Source organism: Taudactylus pleione, unplaced genomic scaffold (genome assembly GCF_031769625.1).
Source record: "Taudactylus pleione unplaced genomic scaffold, aTauple2 ptg000936l, whole genome shotgun sequence".
NCBI classification, from domain to species: Eukaryota; Metazoa; Chordata; class Amphibia; order Anura; family Myobatrachidae; genus Taudactylus; species Taudactylus pleione.
Window position 1 is genome coordinate 659,615 of NW_028285337.1, and position 14,428 is coordinate 674,042.

Here is a 14,428-nt window from a genome sequence, read left to right on the forward strand (position 1 = left end):
AAGGAGCACTGGCCTCCTATCACATAGGAGTCATTATACCCAGGAAATATTTTGTAAGCATCTTCAGAGTGTAGCAGTCCAGGTTAAGCTGGGTACACACTAAACGATGTGTACCCAGCGCGATATCGTGAACAGCGGGACCTGGCAGGGATGCCGGCATCGGCAAGTGCATACACAGATCAAACTGTTTATACAATCCTACGGCAGACCTTCTCGCAGATTCTACATCCAATCAATGCACACACACGTCCAATTTTTCAGCAGACCTCCAATCTGCACCTGCTGAATGTCTGCTGAATGTAGCAGTCTCCCCCCCTCCCTCCAATCAGTAACTAGCTCTAGACCTCTGAGCCTGGTCTGGTAATGGAAAATAGTGAGTGGGGGTTGGACTGTGTGGGGTTCCCCTTATTTTCTAATAACCAGCACCAGGCTTAACCACCCGGGGGGAGGGGGATAATGCCATAGCAGGGGGACACATACTGTCGGGTCTCCCTGCCATCACATTAGCGAGCCACAAACTGGTCAGCACAAGGCTGAAATTCCTCAGCAGGTGGGGACCCCATGGATTCTCCTCTACCGAGCAACAACTAACCCTGGGCTGAAACCCCAGAGCTATGCCCCTAGTATTTGAATATTGTTCTTTACAGGAGGCCTACAGGTCCTAGCAAGGCAGCCCCGACATGCAGGCGTTGGAGAACCACAACTGCCAGTATGCCTGGACATCAAGGGCCCGCTGGCATCTGCAGCCCACCAGTAAAGTAAAAATAAAAATAAATAAAGACAACACCTAATGTTAAAATAATTTATTGGACAACACCTTCACCTGGGGGGGTGGCAGCCTTTAAGCTCTTTTGCATAGCTGACGCCTCCCCCAGGGATTCAGGTGTCTTCTTATGTGATCTTCACCTGGAGGGTGGCAGCCTTTTAACTTGTTTGCATAGTCGCCACCTCCCTAGGACTTCCAACGTGTTGCTTCTCCTCCACTGTCGGCCTATCCAACACCTGCTGCTTCATTCTGGCTAATATTAACCGACAGAAAGGTGCGGGACGAAGACGCGGATCACAGTGATTGCTTGCTGTGGCCATCTTGAATTTTAAAAATGGCGCCATGGCATAATTTTTAAAAACGGAAGCACCTCCATAGCACGCCCACTGCCGAACTCTGCACTAATGGCTGGCGGGACTGGATGCTCCAGGATCCAGGCCTGCCTCCATGCCATCCATGAACCGATTGGGGGAACGATTCGGTCAGCGAAGTGTACACTGATTGGATACTAGGTATTAAGAAAGTTCCTCTATCAAAACAGGGGTATAGTAAGAAGGATAAATGTGTAGTGGATGTCACTGTTGGAGCGAGATTTTATCCACTGGCACTTGGCAGTCAGGGAGAACTTTTGGGGATGTTTAGACTGCCATAGATGGGGTTTGGATCTCTGGAAATTATGGCTTGTGACTCAACCTGCCTTGTCTAGGACTGTGGTGAGTACGGTGTTGTAGAAAGATTGTAGTATCAGAACAGGACAAGGTAGAAATAGGAGAAAGGAGTGGTACAAGTGAGACTGAGGCAAGGATTGTGTACAGGGCATTTGTGTGCGCACATGGATTTGGGTGTAAATGTAGATGAAGGAGGCACAGTGTAATCATAGACAAGGAAGGCCAATTGCAATAGATGGAAAATGCATAAAGATGGGAGTACACAATGATCATGGAGTGTCTGTAGCAATGGGTGGAGTGAGAAAGGCATGTGGTAAATATTTTAAGGGAATTACAAGACCAAACCTTAGGGGCAAACTATGAAAGCATGCCAAAAACCAGAGAGAATAAAAGATGGTATGGGCATCAACAGAAGGAGACAGTTCTGGAGCAATCAATCAGAAGGTGTAGGAAGCGTGCTCCATCAACTTGTCAGTCAAGGAATGCGGTTGAGTGAGAGGTAAGAGTGTGTAAGAAAAGGGGAGGTGGGAAAATTGAGAGACGGGAATAAGGTAAGGGGTATCACTTGGGTTTGGGAGGCATGTTGCTAGCAGCCAGCTGGAAGATGTGGGTGAGAAAAAGGAGATATTTGCTTGAAAGAGCAGTTACAGTTGTGTAGGATCTGCAGTGAGAGAATCGGTATGATTTACCGCCGGACGCAAGTATAGACTAACCTAATTCCCTTCCCTAACCCTAACCCTCCCTTAGGGGTGCCTAACCCTAACCCCCCCTTCCCCGCCACCTAAACCTAAGTCCCCGGGGGGTGCCTAACCCCAAGTCCTCCCCGGGGGTGCCTAACCCCAAGTCCCCCAGGGAGCCCTAAACCTAACCCTCCCCCCCTCCGCGGCTGTCCGTACCCGGCATTCCTTGGATCGGGATGCCAGGCGCCTGTCTCCCGGCATTGGTAAAATGACAGGCGTCTAGACTTAGACGCCTGTCATTTAACCCTCGCTGGGATTAAGCAGTCGGGAAGCCGGCTTTCGGGATTAGGTCCGCCTGCATACCGCAGTGAGAAGTGTGTAGGGAGTGGGCGTAAAGAAGAGGGAAGTTTGAGCAGAGATATTGGAGAGAAAGGAGATGTAGTGAAATAGGAGGAGGATGACCTGTGGAAAGAAAGGGAGGAGAGTAGAGGAATTCTACACTGGCAGCTGTATCATCCAGTAAGGAGGGGTGGAGACAGGCATTTATTTTCTCAAAGCAAGGAAACAGATGAAAGATTTATTATGTATTGTACAAATTATTAAGTGGACTGTCAATGGCACTCACCAATGAAAATATCCAAAATTGTTAAAGCTCAAAAAATAAACATACAGGGTAAATTTACTGTGCGCCAATTTGATGTTTTTCTGCAATTTTCCATCAATAGCAAATCGGAGATTTACTAAAAGCAAAATCAGACAGAAAAATCGCATAAAAACACAACAACTTTAAAAAGGCATAGACAGACAAGATACAGCCACATGGAAAATACTTCCACCTCTACTAAATACACTAAACTTGACAGATCCAGATCCTACCGATCATTCATATACCCATTTATCAGCAGCACATGGCTCCTTGTCCCGAATTGATTATATTTTGCTGTTTTGGATGTTCTGATGGCTATATTAGAAAAAGCAAATCTAGACAATATTGTAATTTCAGATCACGCCCCAATATCAATAACTCTATCCTTTCCTTGTGATAACTATCGAGACAATATCTGGCGTTTTTGCAGTAAATAGGACTTCATCAGAGGATTTTAAAGCATATCTAAAATCAAAGTGGTCTAATTTTGTAGATGACAATATTGAGCACTGGGACAATCCTATCTTAATGTTGGAGACATCTAAAGTTGTATTACGGGGACATATCATTAGCTATATGGCCAAGCGCAAAAGAGACGTGTCGGAGAATAGGAACTCCCTGGCCGTAACGGTGCATCCAGCATTTAATGAATATACCCACAGATCCCTCCCGAGATAAATTAAGCCAATATAAACAAGCTCAACAATTTCTGGAAGATTTTCTTCTCACTCAGGCTAAACAGAACGGAGATCTCTAAACACAAAAATTATAGGTGGTGGAATAAAGCAGACCGCTTCCTAGCTAATATGGCTAAATCGAGGAAACCTAGAAATCACATCAAAGCAATATTCAACCCCACAACTAAATCCCTTGTCACTGATTCACAGAATATCCTTTCTTTATTCAGTGAGTTTTATTCTACCCTTTACTCCCCGCAAGCCATTGACACGGAACAGCAGAAATTGTAGTTCGATGAGGCGCCCCTTCCTATGCTCCAACATGATCATAGGGAGACTTTAGACGCTGATATCACTGAACAAGAACTCAGTTACCATAAAGGCATTGCCAACAAAAAAAGCTCCTGGGCCAGATGGTTATTCCGGGGAGTACTATAAAATTCTCCAGGAGGATATCGCCCCGTAATTATTGGATCTGTACAGACGTATCCACCATAACTATCCTTCTCTTCCGTTCTTTAATAATTCACATACCATTCTTATACCTAAACTAGTAGGTTCATACCGCCCTATCTCTTTGTTGAATGTGCAGCTAAAAATCGTAACAAAAATAATGGCCACATATTTACAAAACATTTTACCATCATTGCTGACTGAACACCAACTAGGATTCGTGTCCGGTAGACACTCAGTGAAGGGTATTCGTGCTGCTCTGGCCGCTATTATGGCATCCAGTAAATTGCCTAATACTCAAAACAGGCTTCTAAGCCTTGATACTTACAAGGCGTTTGATACGGTCCTTTGGCCACATTTATTTGAAATCCTTTCGCGAAGACAATTTGCCCCTAATTTCATCAGATTGATTTGATTTTTATATAAAACTCACCCACTACCTCATTGTTAGTAAATGGAATATGTGGCTCGCCAATAAAACTGGGTCACGGTACGCGTCAGGGCTGCCCACTTTCATACCTATTATTCAATCTTGCAACAGATCCTCTCCTTCATATCCTCCAGCAGTGGCCAGAATTATGTGAGGTTTAGATAGGCACACATAGCATCAAACTCACAGTTTACGCAGATGATATTCTGTTATACATTGCCGATTCTCAATTTACTTTGACAACAATTATACATAAGATTGGACAATTTGGTGATATCTCGGGGCTTAAAATTAATGAAAATAAATCCACAGCGATGTTACTACATCCCACTCTGTAGGTCCCGTCGTGCGGTTCTTCATTTCATTTTCCTGGGCCTCCTCACATCTAGATTATCTGGGCATTCAAATACCAAAAAACCCTGCTTTTTTATATGAAAAAAAATGTCACCCGCATAATTCAAAATATTACAGATGAGCTTCTGAGTTGGCAACACTTGAGACTCTCACATTTGGGGAGAGCGACTCTAATAAAAATGAGGACGTTCTCTCGCCTTCTTTATGTGCTACAGTACAGGCACTACCTATTTTACTCACATCAAAAGACATTCAATTTATTAATAAATTATTTAGGTCTTTTATATGGCAGAATGGTAGAGCCCGGATAAGTTTAAGAACGTTATATCAACCCAAAGCAAATGGGGGGATAAACTTCCCGAATGTCCTTAATTATAATCACTCATCACTGCTGAGGATATTGACGGATTGGTTGCATGACAGGGATGTTTATGCCAATACATCAATAGAGTCACAATTTCTCCCCACTATGGATTTAAAGTATTTCTTACATATACGGTACATAACCAGGAAGTACCAATAAAAATCCGAGATAATACTCTGCTCATGACAACTAGACGTTTGAGGCACATTTTGCGTCACAGACTACGACTCAATGCACACAAATCAATACATCTCCCATTGTTGTGCAATATAGATTTTCAAGAAGTACAGGCGACATACCCCTTTACAATATGGAGGGTCGGAGTTGTGCATACTATAGGCAATTTGTTGGAATTTAACGAGAAAAGATCCCTGATGTTCCTGGAGGCAACAGAAAAATTTGAGATTTTAAGGGCATATCCCCTGGCATATTTCCAGGCAAAACATTATATTGCATCAATAGTGCATGCATTCTCACCCACCGATTGGAACAACCCACTAGATAGATTATTAGGTAGACAGAATCCCAACAAGAAAGTCATATCTACATATTATAAAATTTATTGGCGAAGAATTGGACCATACCTTGGTCAGCCAGGGTATGCGCCAGTTGTTGACTCAATTCCCAACCCGCTCAATGGAGGATTTAATACTAGGGTTATCAAGATCACGTGCACTATTGAGTGCTAGCACATACAAGGAGTTATTTTTAAACATTTACCATAGAACCTATTTATCTCCCCACAGAAGATACAGAATGGGTCTGTCGGACACTCATACGTGTACTAGATGTGATACAATAGAGGCAGACTTATATCATTGCATATGGCAGTGTCCAGTAGTTCAGGGATTTTGGTAAACTACATACCCTTCACACCGGAATGGGCGGTAGTAGATATTTTTCCAAAGGGGCAGAGACTTACCCAAGGCAGCAGAAAACTATTAATAGCTATAAGCGCTGCAGCTAAGAAAACTATCTTACAGGAATGGATTCACCCAACTCCCATAACTTTCACATTGTACAAAGAAAAATTGAGATTTAATTTCAGAATGGATTGGGTATAGACCATGTTCAATATACAAAGGAAAGCCTCTTCTTTTTTTGAGACTTGGGAGAGTTATATCCCCATCTTGTCAGATACAATGCAAACGCAAATTTATAACTGAGGGCCTGATTCAGACCCGCTCGCGAGTGCAGGACGCTCGCAAGTGGGTTGATGGTGCCCTACTGCGCATGCGCACGACGGAGGGAGCTCCGGGTCTCGCACCAAAGGGGGCGTGCTGTCGATGTTGATTGACAGCACGCCCCCTTTGGTGGGCGTGCCAGGGGCGTGGCTGCCAGACGGAGGCGTTCCCATGGGAACACCTACCGTCTGAAGCCGGCCCCACTGACATCAGGGGGAGTGATTTTGGCTCTGATAACTCTCCCAAGCCCGATGGTCGCGATGGTCTTGACCATCCCGACCATCATCATGGACGCTCGCTATAGCTGTGGGTGGTCACCCACAGCTATGCGAGCGTCCAAGAGGCCGCTCCATTGTCATGTAGGAGGGCCCTGATTCAGAGCGAACGCTCGGTCAGAGCGTCCGGCTCTGAATCAGGCCCTGTATGCGTAAGACACAATGGTATGAGACATGGATATTGATGGGAGAATCATCAATTCAATTACCAGAAAGGTAAACTGTGCACCTGAATTGAGAATGTTGGCTTGGTCGGTGGGTGGACATCAGAAGGAACTTTAAAAACATATAATTACATATTTTTTTATTTTTATAATGTCAAGAACTAATTAAGTATAAACTAGGGATGAGCGGGTTCGGTTCCCTGAGAACCGAACCCACCCGAACTTCGGGGATCCGGGGCGATCCGAGCCCAAGCTCGGATCTCCCTGTCTGCCCCGGATCCCTCTCCCGAGGCAAAACCTCGAGATCTGCTGTCGGATCTCGAGGTTTTGCCTCGAGCGGCCATTTTAAAAAAAATGCCTTTGCCTTTAATGGGCAAAGTGCTGATTGGCTGACAGAGCCGTCTGTCACGGCTCTCAACCAATCAGCATTATGGTGCTCATTTGCATGTAGCACGGACTCGTGAGATCCGTGCTACATGCATCTGTGTGATTGACAGTGACACAGAGCACAGATGGGTCAGTGAGACCCGTCTGTGCTGCTGTGTATTTCAATGACACAGATGCACGCACGGACCAGGAGATCCGTGCTACTTGCATCTGTGTCATTGACACAGAGCACTAACGGGTCCGTGAGACCCGTCTGTGCTGCTGTGGTAAAAAAAAAAAAAAAAAAAAACCTGTGTAAAAAGAGAAAAAAATGGCGTGCCCCCCCCAAAAAAAAGAGCAACCAGCCCCGGGCATTAGTGACCCAGTGCTGGGTGTGCTTAAATACAGGGGACAAACGACATAGGGGTCCCCTGTACTTAAACACAACCAGCACCGGGCTAGTCAGAACCAGAGCTGGTTGCCAAAATACGGGGGACAAACGACGTAGGGGTCCCCCGTATTCTGCGCAACCAGCTCTGGGCTCTGATCCGGTCCTGGTTCTGGAAATACAGGGGAAAAAAATGAGTAGGGTTCCCCTGTATGTTCCAGAACCAGCACTGGACTTTTTCTAGCGGGGGGCTGATGCCACAGCCAGGGGAGCCCTTTCACCGGGCCCCCCAGCCGCAGCATCAGCCCTGACCGCTAGTCAGCCCAGGCCGGGGATCCCTGGAGAGCTGGGGACCCCCCCAATAAAGGGGTCACCCTCTCCAGGGCTCCCCAGGCCCATGCTGATAGCCCGGGGCTATCCCCGCCACCCCTGGTGGCGGTGGGTGGCGGGTTGATTGTGTGGTGTGGTGTAAATAAAGAATATCAAACATTGTCTTTACAAGTAGAACTGCAAGTCCCAGCAAGCCTGCCCCGCATGCTGGTACTTGGAGAACCACAAGTACCAGCATGCAGGGCATTAAGGGCCCACTAGTACCTGTAGTTCACCTGTAAAAAAATGTTTAAAAAAAACACAGGACACACACACCGTGACAGTATAAGTTTATTAAACATACATACACACACACACACACACATGTACACATACTCACCTATGTAACCCTGTAGCATCGGTCCACTTGTCCGGTAAAGTATCCATAGGGGACCTGTGAAAAAAAACATACTCACCATCTCCTATGCGAGGTTCTGTCCTCTTCGTTCCAAAGTAGGCATCCCCGGACTTGGCAAAAAAAAAAAAACGAAAACGCGATCCACGAACTTAGTACCGTTCTATAGAACGGTACTTCCCGAATGAGAGCTTAGCGGCGGGGTATCACCATGGAAACCCCGCTGCTAAGCGTTCATTGGCTGAGAGAGGCCATCTCCCGTCTCTCTCAGCCAATGAACGGCTCCCTCCATTGTAGTCAATGCTGGGAGCCGCAAGGTTATTAAAGTTTACCCTGCTGTTCCCACCATTGACTACAATGGAGGGAGCCGTTCATTGGCTGAGAGACGGGAGATGACCTCTCTCAGCCAATGAACGCTTAGCAGCGGGGTTTCCATGGTGATACCCCGCCGCTAAGCTCTCATTCGGGAAGTACCGTTCTATAGAACGGTACTAAGTTCGTGGATCGCGTTTTCGTTTTTTTTTTTTGCCAAGTCCGGGGATGCCTACTTTGGAACGAAGAGGACAGAACCTCGCATAGGAGATGGTGAGTATGTTTTTTTTCACAGGTCCCCTAGGGATACTTTACCGGACAAGTGGACCGATGCTACAGGTTACATAGGTGAGTATGTGTACATGTGTGTGTGTGTATGTATGTTTAATAAACTTATACTGTCACGGTGTGTGTGTCCTGTGTTTTTTTAAACATTTTTTTTACAGGTGAACTACAGGTACTAGTGGGCCCTTAATGCCCTGCATGCTGGTACTTGTGGTTCTCCAAGTACCAGCATGCGGGGCAGGCTAGCTGGGACTTGCAGTTCTACTTGTAAAGACAATGTTTGATATTCTTTATTTACACCACACCACACAATCAACCCGCCACCCACCGCCACCAGGGGTGGCGGGGATAGCCCTGGGCTATCAGCCTGGGCCTGGGGTGCCCTGGAGAGGGTACCCCCCTTTATTGGGGGGTCCCCAGCTCTCCAGGGATCCCCGGCCTGGGCTGACTAGCGGTCAGGGTTGATGCTGCGGCTGGGGGGCCCGGTGAAAGGGCTCCCCTGGCTGTGGCATCAGCCCCCCGCTAGAAAAAGTCCAGTGCTGGTTCTGGAACATACAGGGGAACCCTACTCATTTTTTGTCCCCTATATTTCCAGAACCAGGACCGGATCAGAGCCCAGAGCTGGTTGCGCAGAATACAGGGGACCCCTACGTCGTTTGTCCCCCGTATTTTGGCAACCAGCGCTGGTTCTGACTAGCCCGGTGCTGGTTGTGCTTAAGTACAGGGGACCCCTACGTCGTTTGTCCCCTGTATTTAAGCACACCCAGCACTGGGTTACTAATGCCCGGGGCTGGTTGCTCTTTTTTGGGGGGGTGCACGCCATTTTTTTCTTTTTTTACACAGGTTTTTTTTTTTTTTTTTTACCACAGCAGCACAGACGGGTCTCACGGACCTGTCATTGCTCTGTGCCAATCACACAGATGCATGTAGCACGGATCTCCCGGGTTCGTGCTACATGCAAATGGGCACCATAACGCTGATTGGCTTCCTGTCTGCCACTGCAGTGCCACTCCTAGATGGGCCACGTGTTTGTGCCGCCCCCTTGTGTCGCTTAGCATAGTCATCCAGCTTCCTCGGTACAACCTTTTGGCCTAAAAACAATATTGTGAGGTGTGAGGTGTTCAGAATAGAGTGGAAATGAGTGGAAATTAATGTTATTGGGGTTATTAATAGCGTAGGAACAAAAAAAGGCCCATTTATGTGATTTTAGCGTTTTTTTTTTATTTTTTAAGAAAAAATCCAGATCCAAAACACAAAACCCAGAACCCAAAACACGGAAGGGTGGTTTTGGCAAAACCAATCCAGATCCAAAACACGAAGAAAGATCCAGATCCAAAACCAAAACACAAAACACGAAAAGTGTCCGGTGCACACCCCTAGTATAAACACATGTTTTTTGATAGAAATTATTGTTAAAATATTTCCAGCTGTTTAGTAAAAAGAAATCGCAAGATTTAGTATATGGAAATACATAGCATTGAGTTTGAGGTTAATGAAAAATGTAAAATACTAGTAGATTTCAAATATGTAATTGAATTCAGTATTGTATTTTTGACATTATGTATATGTAAATGATGCCCCTGCTACAATTTAAAATAAAAATATTTTGGAAAAAAAAAAAAAAGGCAGACAATCGGGCCAAACATATATTTTTTTTTTTAAATAGAGCGGATAGAACCTACAGAAACATTGCACCGCAATAGTAAAAAAAAAAAAATAGAGGCGTGCTTGGCTGATGCACTGCTTAGATCATTATGATCAGTGCAGGCTTCGTTAAATGATTAACTGGCATTGGAAAATAGGAGAAAAAATGCCATGGAGTTCCCCCTATTTTCCAAAAACCAGCAATGGGCTGAGTCAATCAGGGGGATAACGACGAACTGTCCCCTTGCAGGGGTCATTGCCACAGAAATAAATGGTGAAACACTGACTGGCAGAGAACGCCTCTCCCACGCTCTCAGCCAATCAGCACTTCCCCATTCATTTATATGGAGTGACCCTGCCACATTTGCCCAGGGCTGGTTGTGCTTCGGGAGTGGGGAAGTGTCCCAACTTTCAGAGAATTCCAGCCCTGTCTGGCCAGTTTGGAGTAGGTTAACGTTATGCTGTGTGTCTCAATGCTATATCGTTACCCCTCGGTTGGTTCAGCCTGGTGCTGGTTTCTGGGAAAACAAGGGGAACCCTACGCCACTTTTTCCCATATTTTCCATTACCAGCCCAGGCTGAGAGGTCAGGAGGTGGTAATTGAATTCAGGGGGAAGGGAGACACATTTTTTTTTTTTTTAAACATTTAAACAATTAATCACTTTTAGACATATTGAAACCGTAGATTGAAGATGGATTCTACCTTCTATTTGACAGCGAAGTTGGGGTTTTAGACAAAAAAAAAATACGTTGGACATCGCCGGAGTTCTATTGAAGGTAAAATCAGATAGTTAATAAGTACTGTTTTCTTGGTCAGCAATCTGATTTCAATTCCAATCCGCTGGACATTGCCGTCGAACACGATTCTTAGTAAATTTACCCCGTAGTATCTGAATTAGCTCTATGGCAAGAATCTCATCTTTTGAAATTTAATAATGAAATATTGTTTAATTACCGGGTAGAAAAAAAGTACATCCATTAAGCATTAATACATCTAGGAACACGCCAATTCTGCTCCTTTAAAATCTACTAGCCCAAAGTTTTGATGGAGATAACAGTTTTGCTGATATGACTTGTAGTTACTGCATATAGAGTAAGGCGCATTTATCCTATAATAAAAAGAACTGGGCATTTTGAACTCGATTTAGATTTATGGGCACATTTTTTTTTAAAAAAGGAGCAAACAAGGAACAATCTTTTTCTGGAACAAACCATTCTGCAGTGCAAGGGGTGCAAATGCAATTTTTTTTTTTGCATGAAGGAAAAATACTAGCTCCTTCTGCATGCAGTGAATACTAGGCAGCTTTGTTTTTACATTGAAATTTAGACTTAAGCTGGGTCACACCTCTACCCAACTATAAATCTATCTGCATATTTTAAAACTGCCCCACCTGCAGTACAACATGGATTTGCCAAAGTGCAAATTGCTCAATTTTTTGCTTTGCTCATAACACAGGCCTTTTAGAAGTGGCAAACCGGTAATACGAGGTTTCTTTGCCATAGGATCCTAAGCCTGAATTTGGGTTTCTTTCTGGTTCCCAAGCCAGGAGCTATTGCTTTAATTCATGCCACAACAGAAAATGCTTCATCAGTGCTCGAAATAGTTGCAGGCAAGAGCCTGAATTGTCAAAGAAATATTGTATTTGCAAAGAAACACAATTTCTGGCTTGGGAACTAGAAATATACCCAAATTCAGGCTTGGTAGCCTGTTACAAATAAACTCTATTTCAGGCTTGGGAAACCGTGGCAAAGAGACCCACCACCCATGGCCATTATTTGCATGGTTATCGGATGTGGCCCCTAAGGGATGGGGTGCCCAGTGCTTTAGGAATTGGTTGTGGTACAGCCACCATGGATCAACGCAATATTAATTTTTTCTTGTAAGTTAGAAAAGTCAAAATCTGCTGTCAGACTTGCCGTGACACACTTTTTGATAACTTTTCAGCTTAATTTCTGAAATCACCACCAAAAGTTGTACAAAGACACCTAAACACAGGATTCTGGCTCTTATTGCTATAGAACAGCAGCCATTGAAAAATGCCTCTCTCTTTCATCCTAATCTGGTGAACACTGACGCTGGGATATGAGGAAGAGGCCGAGGAGTAAGTACTAAAATAGTTAATGGCTGAAACGCCCACTCCCTTATATACTTTCCCCTTCCCCTAGCTCCTCAGTTATTTTTTTAGTGCCTGCAGGACAGGAACGAAGTTCTTTAGGTTAGGTTCTTTATTTTTATTTCTAGCCTTTTCTCATTTACCTAGGTGCCTATGGAAATGTTTACGGCAGATGGGCATTCCGGAGCACCTGGAGAAACTGATGCGATCGCTCTACATGAGTCAAGAAGCCACAGTCAGGACAGCTTTTGGTAACACTGATTAGTTCAAGATCGGAAAAGGTGTTCGACAAGACTGTATTCTCTCGCCAGCTTTATTCAATCTTTACGCCGAAATGATCATGAGACGATGCAGCTTGGACGAGTATACAATTGGATTAAAAATCGGAGGGAGGATCATCAACAATCTATGATATGCCGATGACACGACTCTGCTTGCTGAAAGTAGAAAAGACCTAGAATATCTGGTCAAAAGAGTCAAAGAAGAAAGCGAGAGCATGGGACTGTACCTCAACATCAAGAAAACAAAGATAATGACTACGGCAAGTGACGATGCAGTCCATATTGCAATCGATAATGAGGAAGTCGAATCGGTACGAGACTTCCTCTTTCTGAGTTCTAAGATTGATCTCAGTGGAGAATCATCTACTGAAATAAAGCAAAGAATTGCACTTGGCCGCAATGCTATGCTAGGAATGACGAAGACATGGAAGAGCAACGATATCAGCAGCGCAACAAAAGCATGGTTGGTGAATGCAATTGTCTTTCCGATCTTTATGTATGCATGCGAAACCTGGACACTCAAGAAGGCAGATCGCAAGAGAATCGACGCTTTTGAATTGTGGTGCTGGAGGCGAATGCTGCGCATACCATGGACAGCAATGAATACGAACAAGGCAGTCCTAGAGCGGGTAAACCAAAAAATATCATTATAAGGCAAGATCACCAAACAAAGACTCTCGTATTTTGGACATGTCATGCGGGCTAATTCCCTAGAAACAGCACTAATGCTTGGATTCATCAGCGGGTCCAGAAGAAGAGAACGCCAAAGAACTCATTGGCTGGACACAATAAAGGCTTACACGAACATGCCCATAAATGACCTGAAGGAAGTGGTCAGAGAAAGAGAAGCGTGGCGTTCACTGATCCATAAAGTGTCCAAAAGTCGATGTCAACTAAACGGATAATCATCATCAGGTGCCCGAGTCCCCTTATGGGATAAACACAAGAAAAAAACTGCAGCAGATAAATCAGCCTGTATATAAATATATGCCACAATTAACTGTATTTTAAGGGGAGTTGATCAGACTCACGATAAAAGAGAAATTGTAAGAATCAATCTCATAGAGACCACAGTGTTGCTAATAGCAGTAGCAGGTCAACAGTATCCAAAGATAGTAACTGGTATAAAAAGTCTGCTTACTCGTTTGACATTGGGGATTGTTTTATGCTGCACCGTTGCCAATATACATTCTACAAGCCGGACTTTGGCCGCTAATATTGTGAGACGGCAGCCGGAGGACAGACTACTACCAGGCGCCGGCATACTTTGCATCTGGTGAACTGTTTGCATTGCCGTCTGTAATCCAAGTCAGGAGCCCCTGTGTCCTGTTCATCATCTGGACTGCTCCGTGATTGCAGTGTCCAACTCCAGCCGCTGTTCATCATAGAGACGGGAGCTGATATAATCCCATACACTATTTGGATTGCTCCCGGGACGTGGCATTAAACACTAGTCGCCTGGTGGAGAAAGCCTGTGAACCCCCCTCCGTTTATGCTGTCGGTGATTCTGGAGTCCTACACTGGCTCTGTGCCATTTGCTTGAATACTGCACTGAGTGTTTAATACTGGACATTGCGGCTGGGGAAACCCTATAAAATGGTATGCATGTTTCCATTATTTTCTCGCATAAGATTCTACGATTAATTATTGACT

General features: G+C 44.8%; 1 protein-coding gene across 2 annotated transcripts in view; it reads right to left on the reverse strand.

Annotated features, from left to right (window-relative positions):
- The window catches only part of WDR47 (WD repeat domain 47), a 104,698-nt gene that overhangs the window by 46,010 nt on the left and 44,260 nt on the right, over nt 1–14,428 (reverse strand). The gene's annotated exons all lie outside the window — the stretch shown is intronic.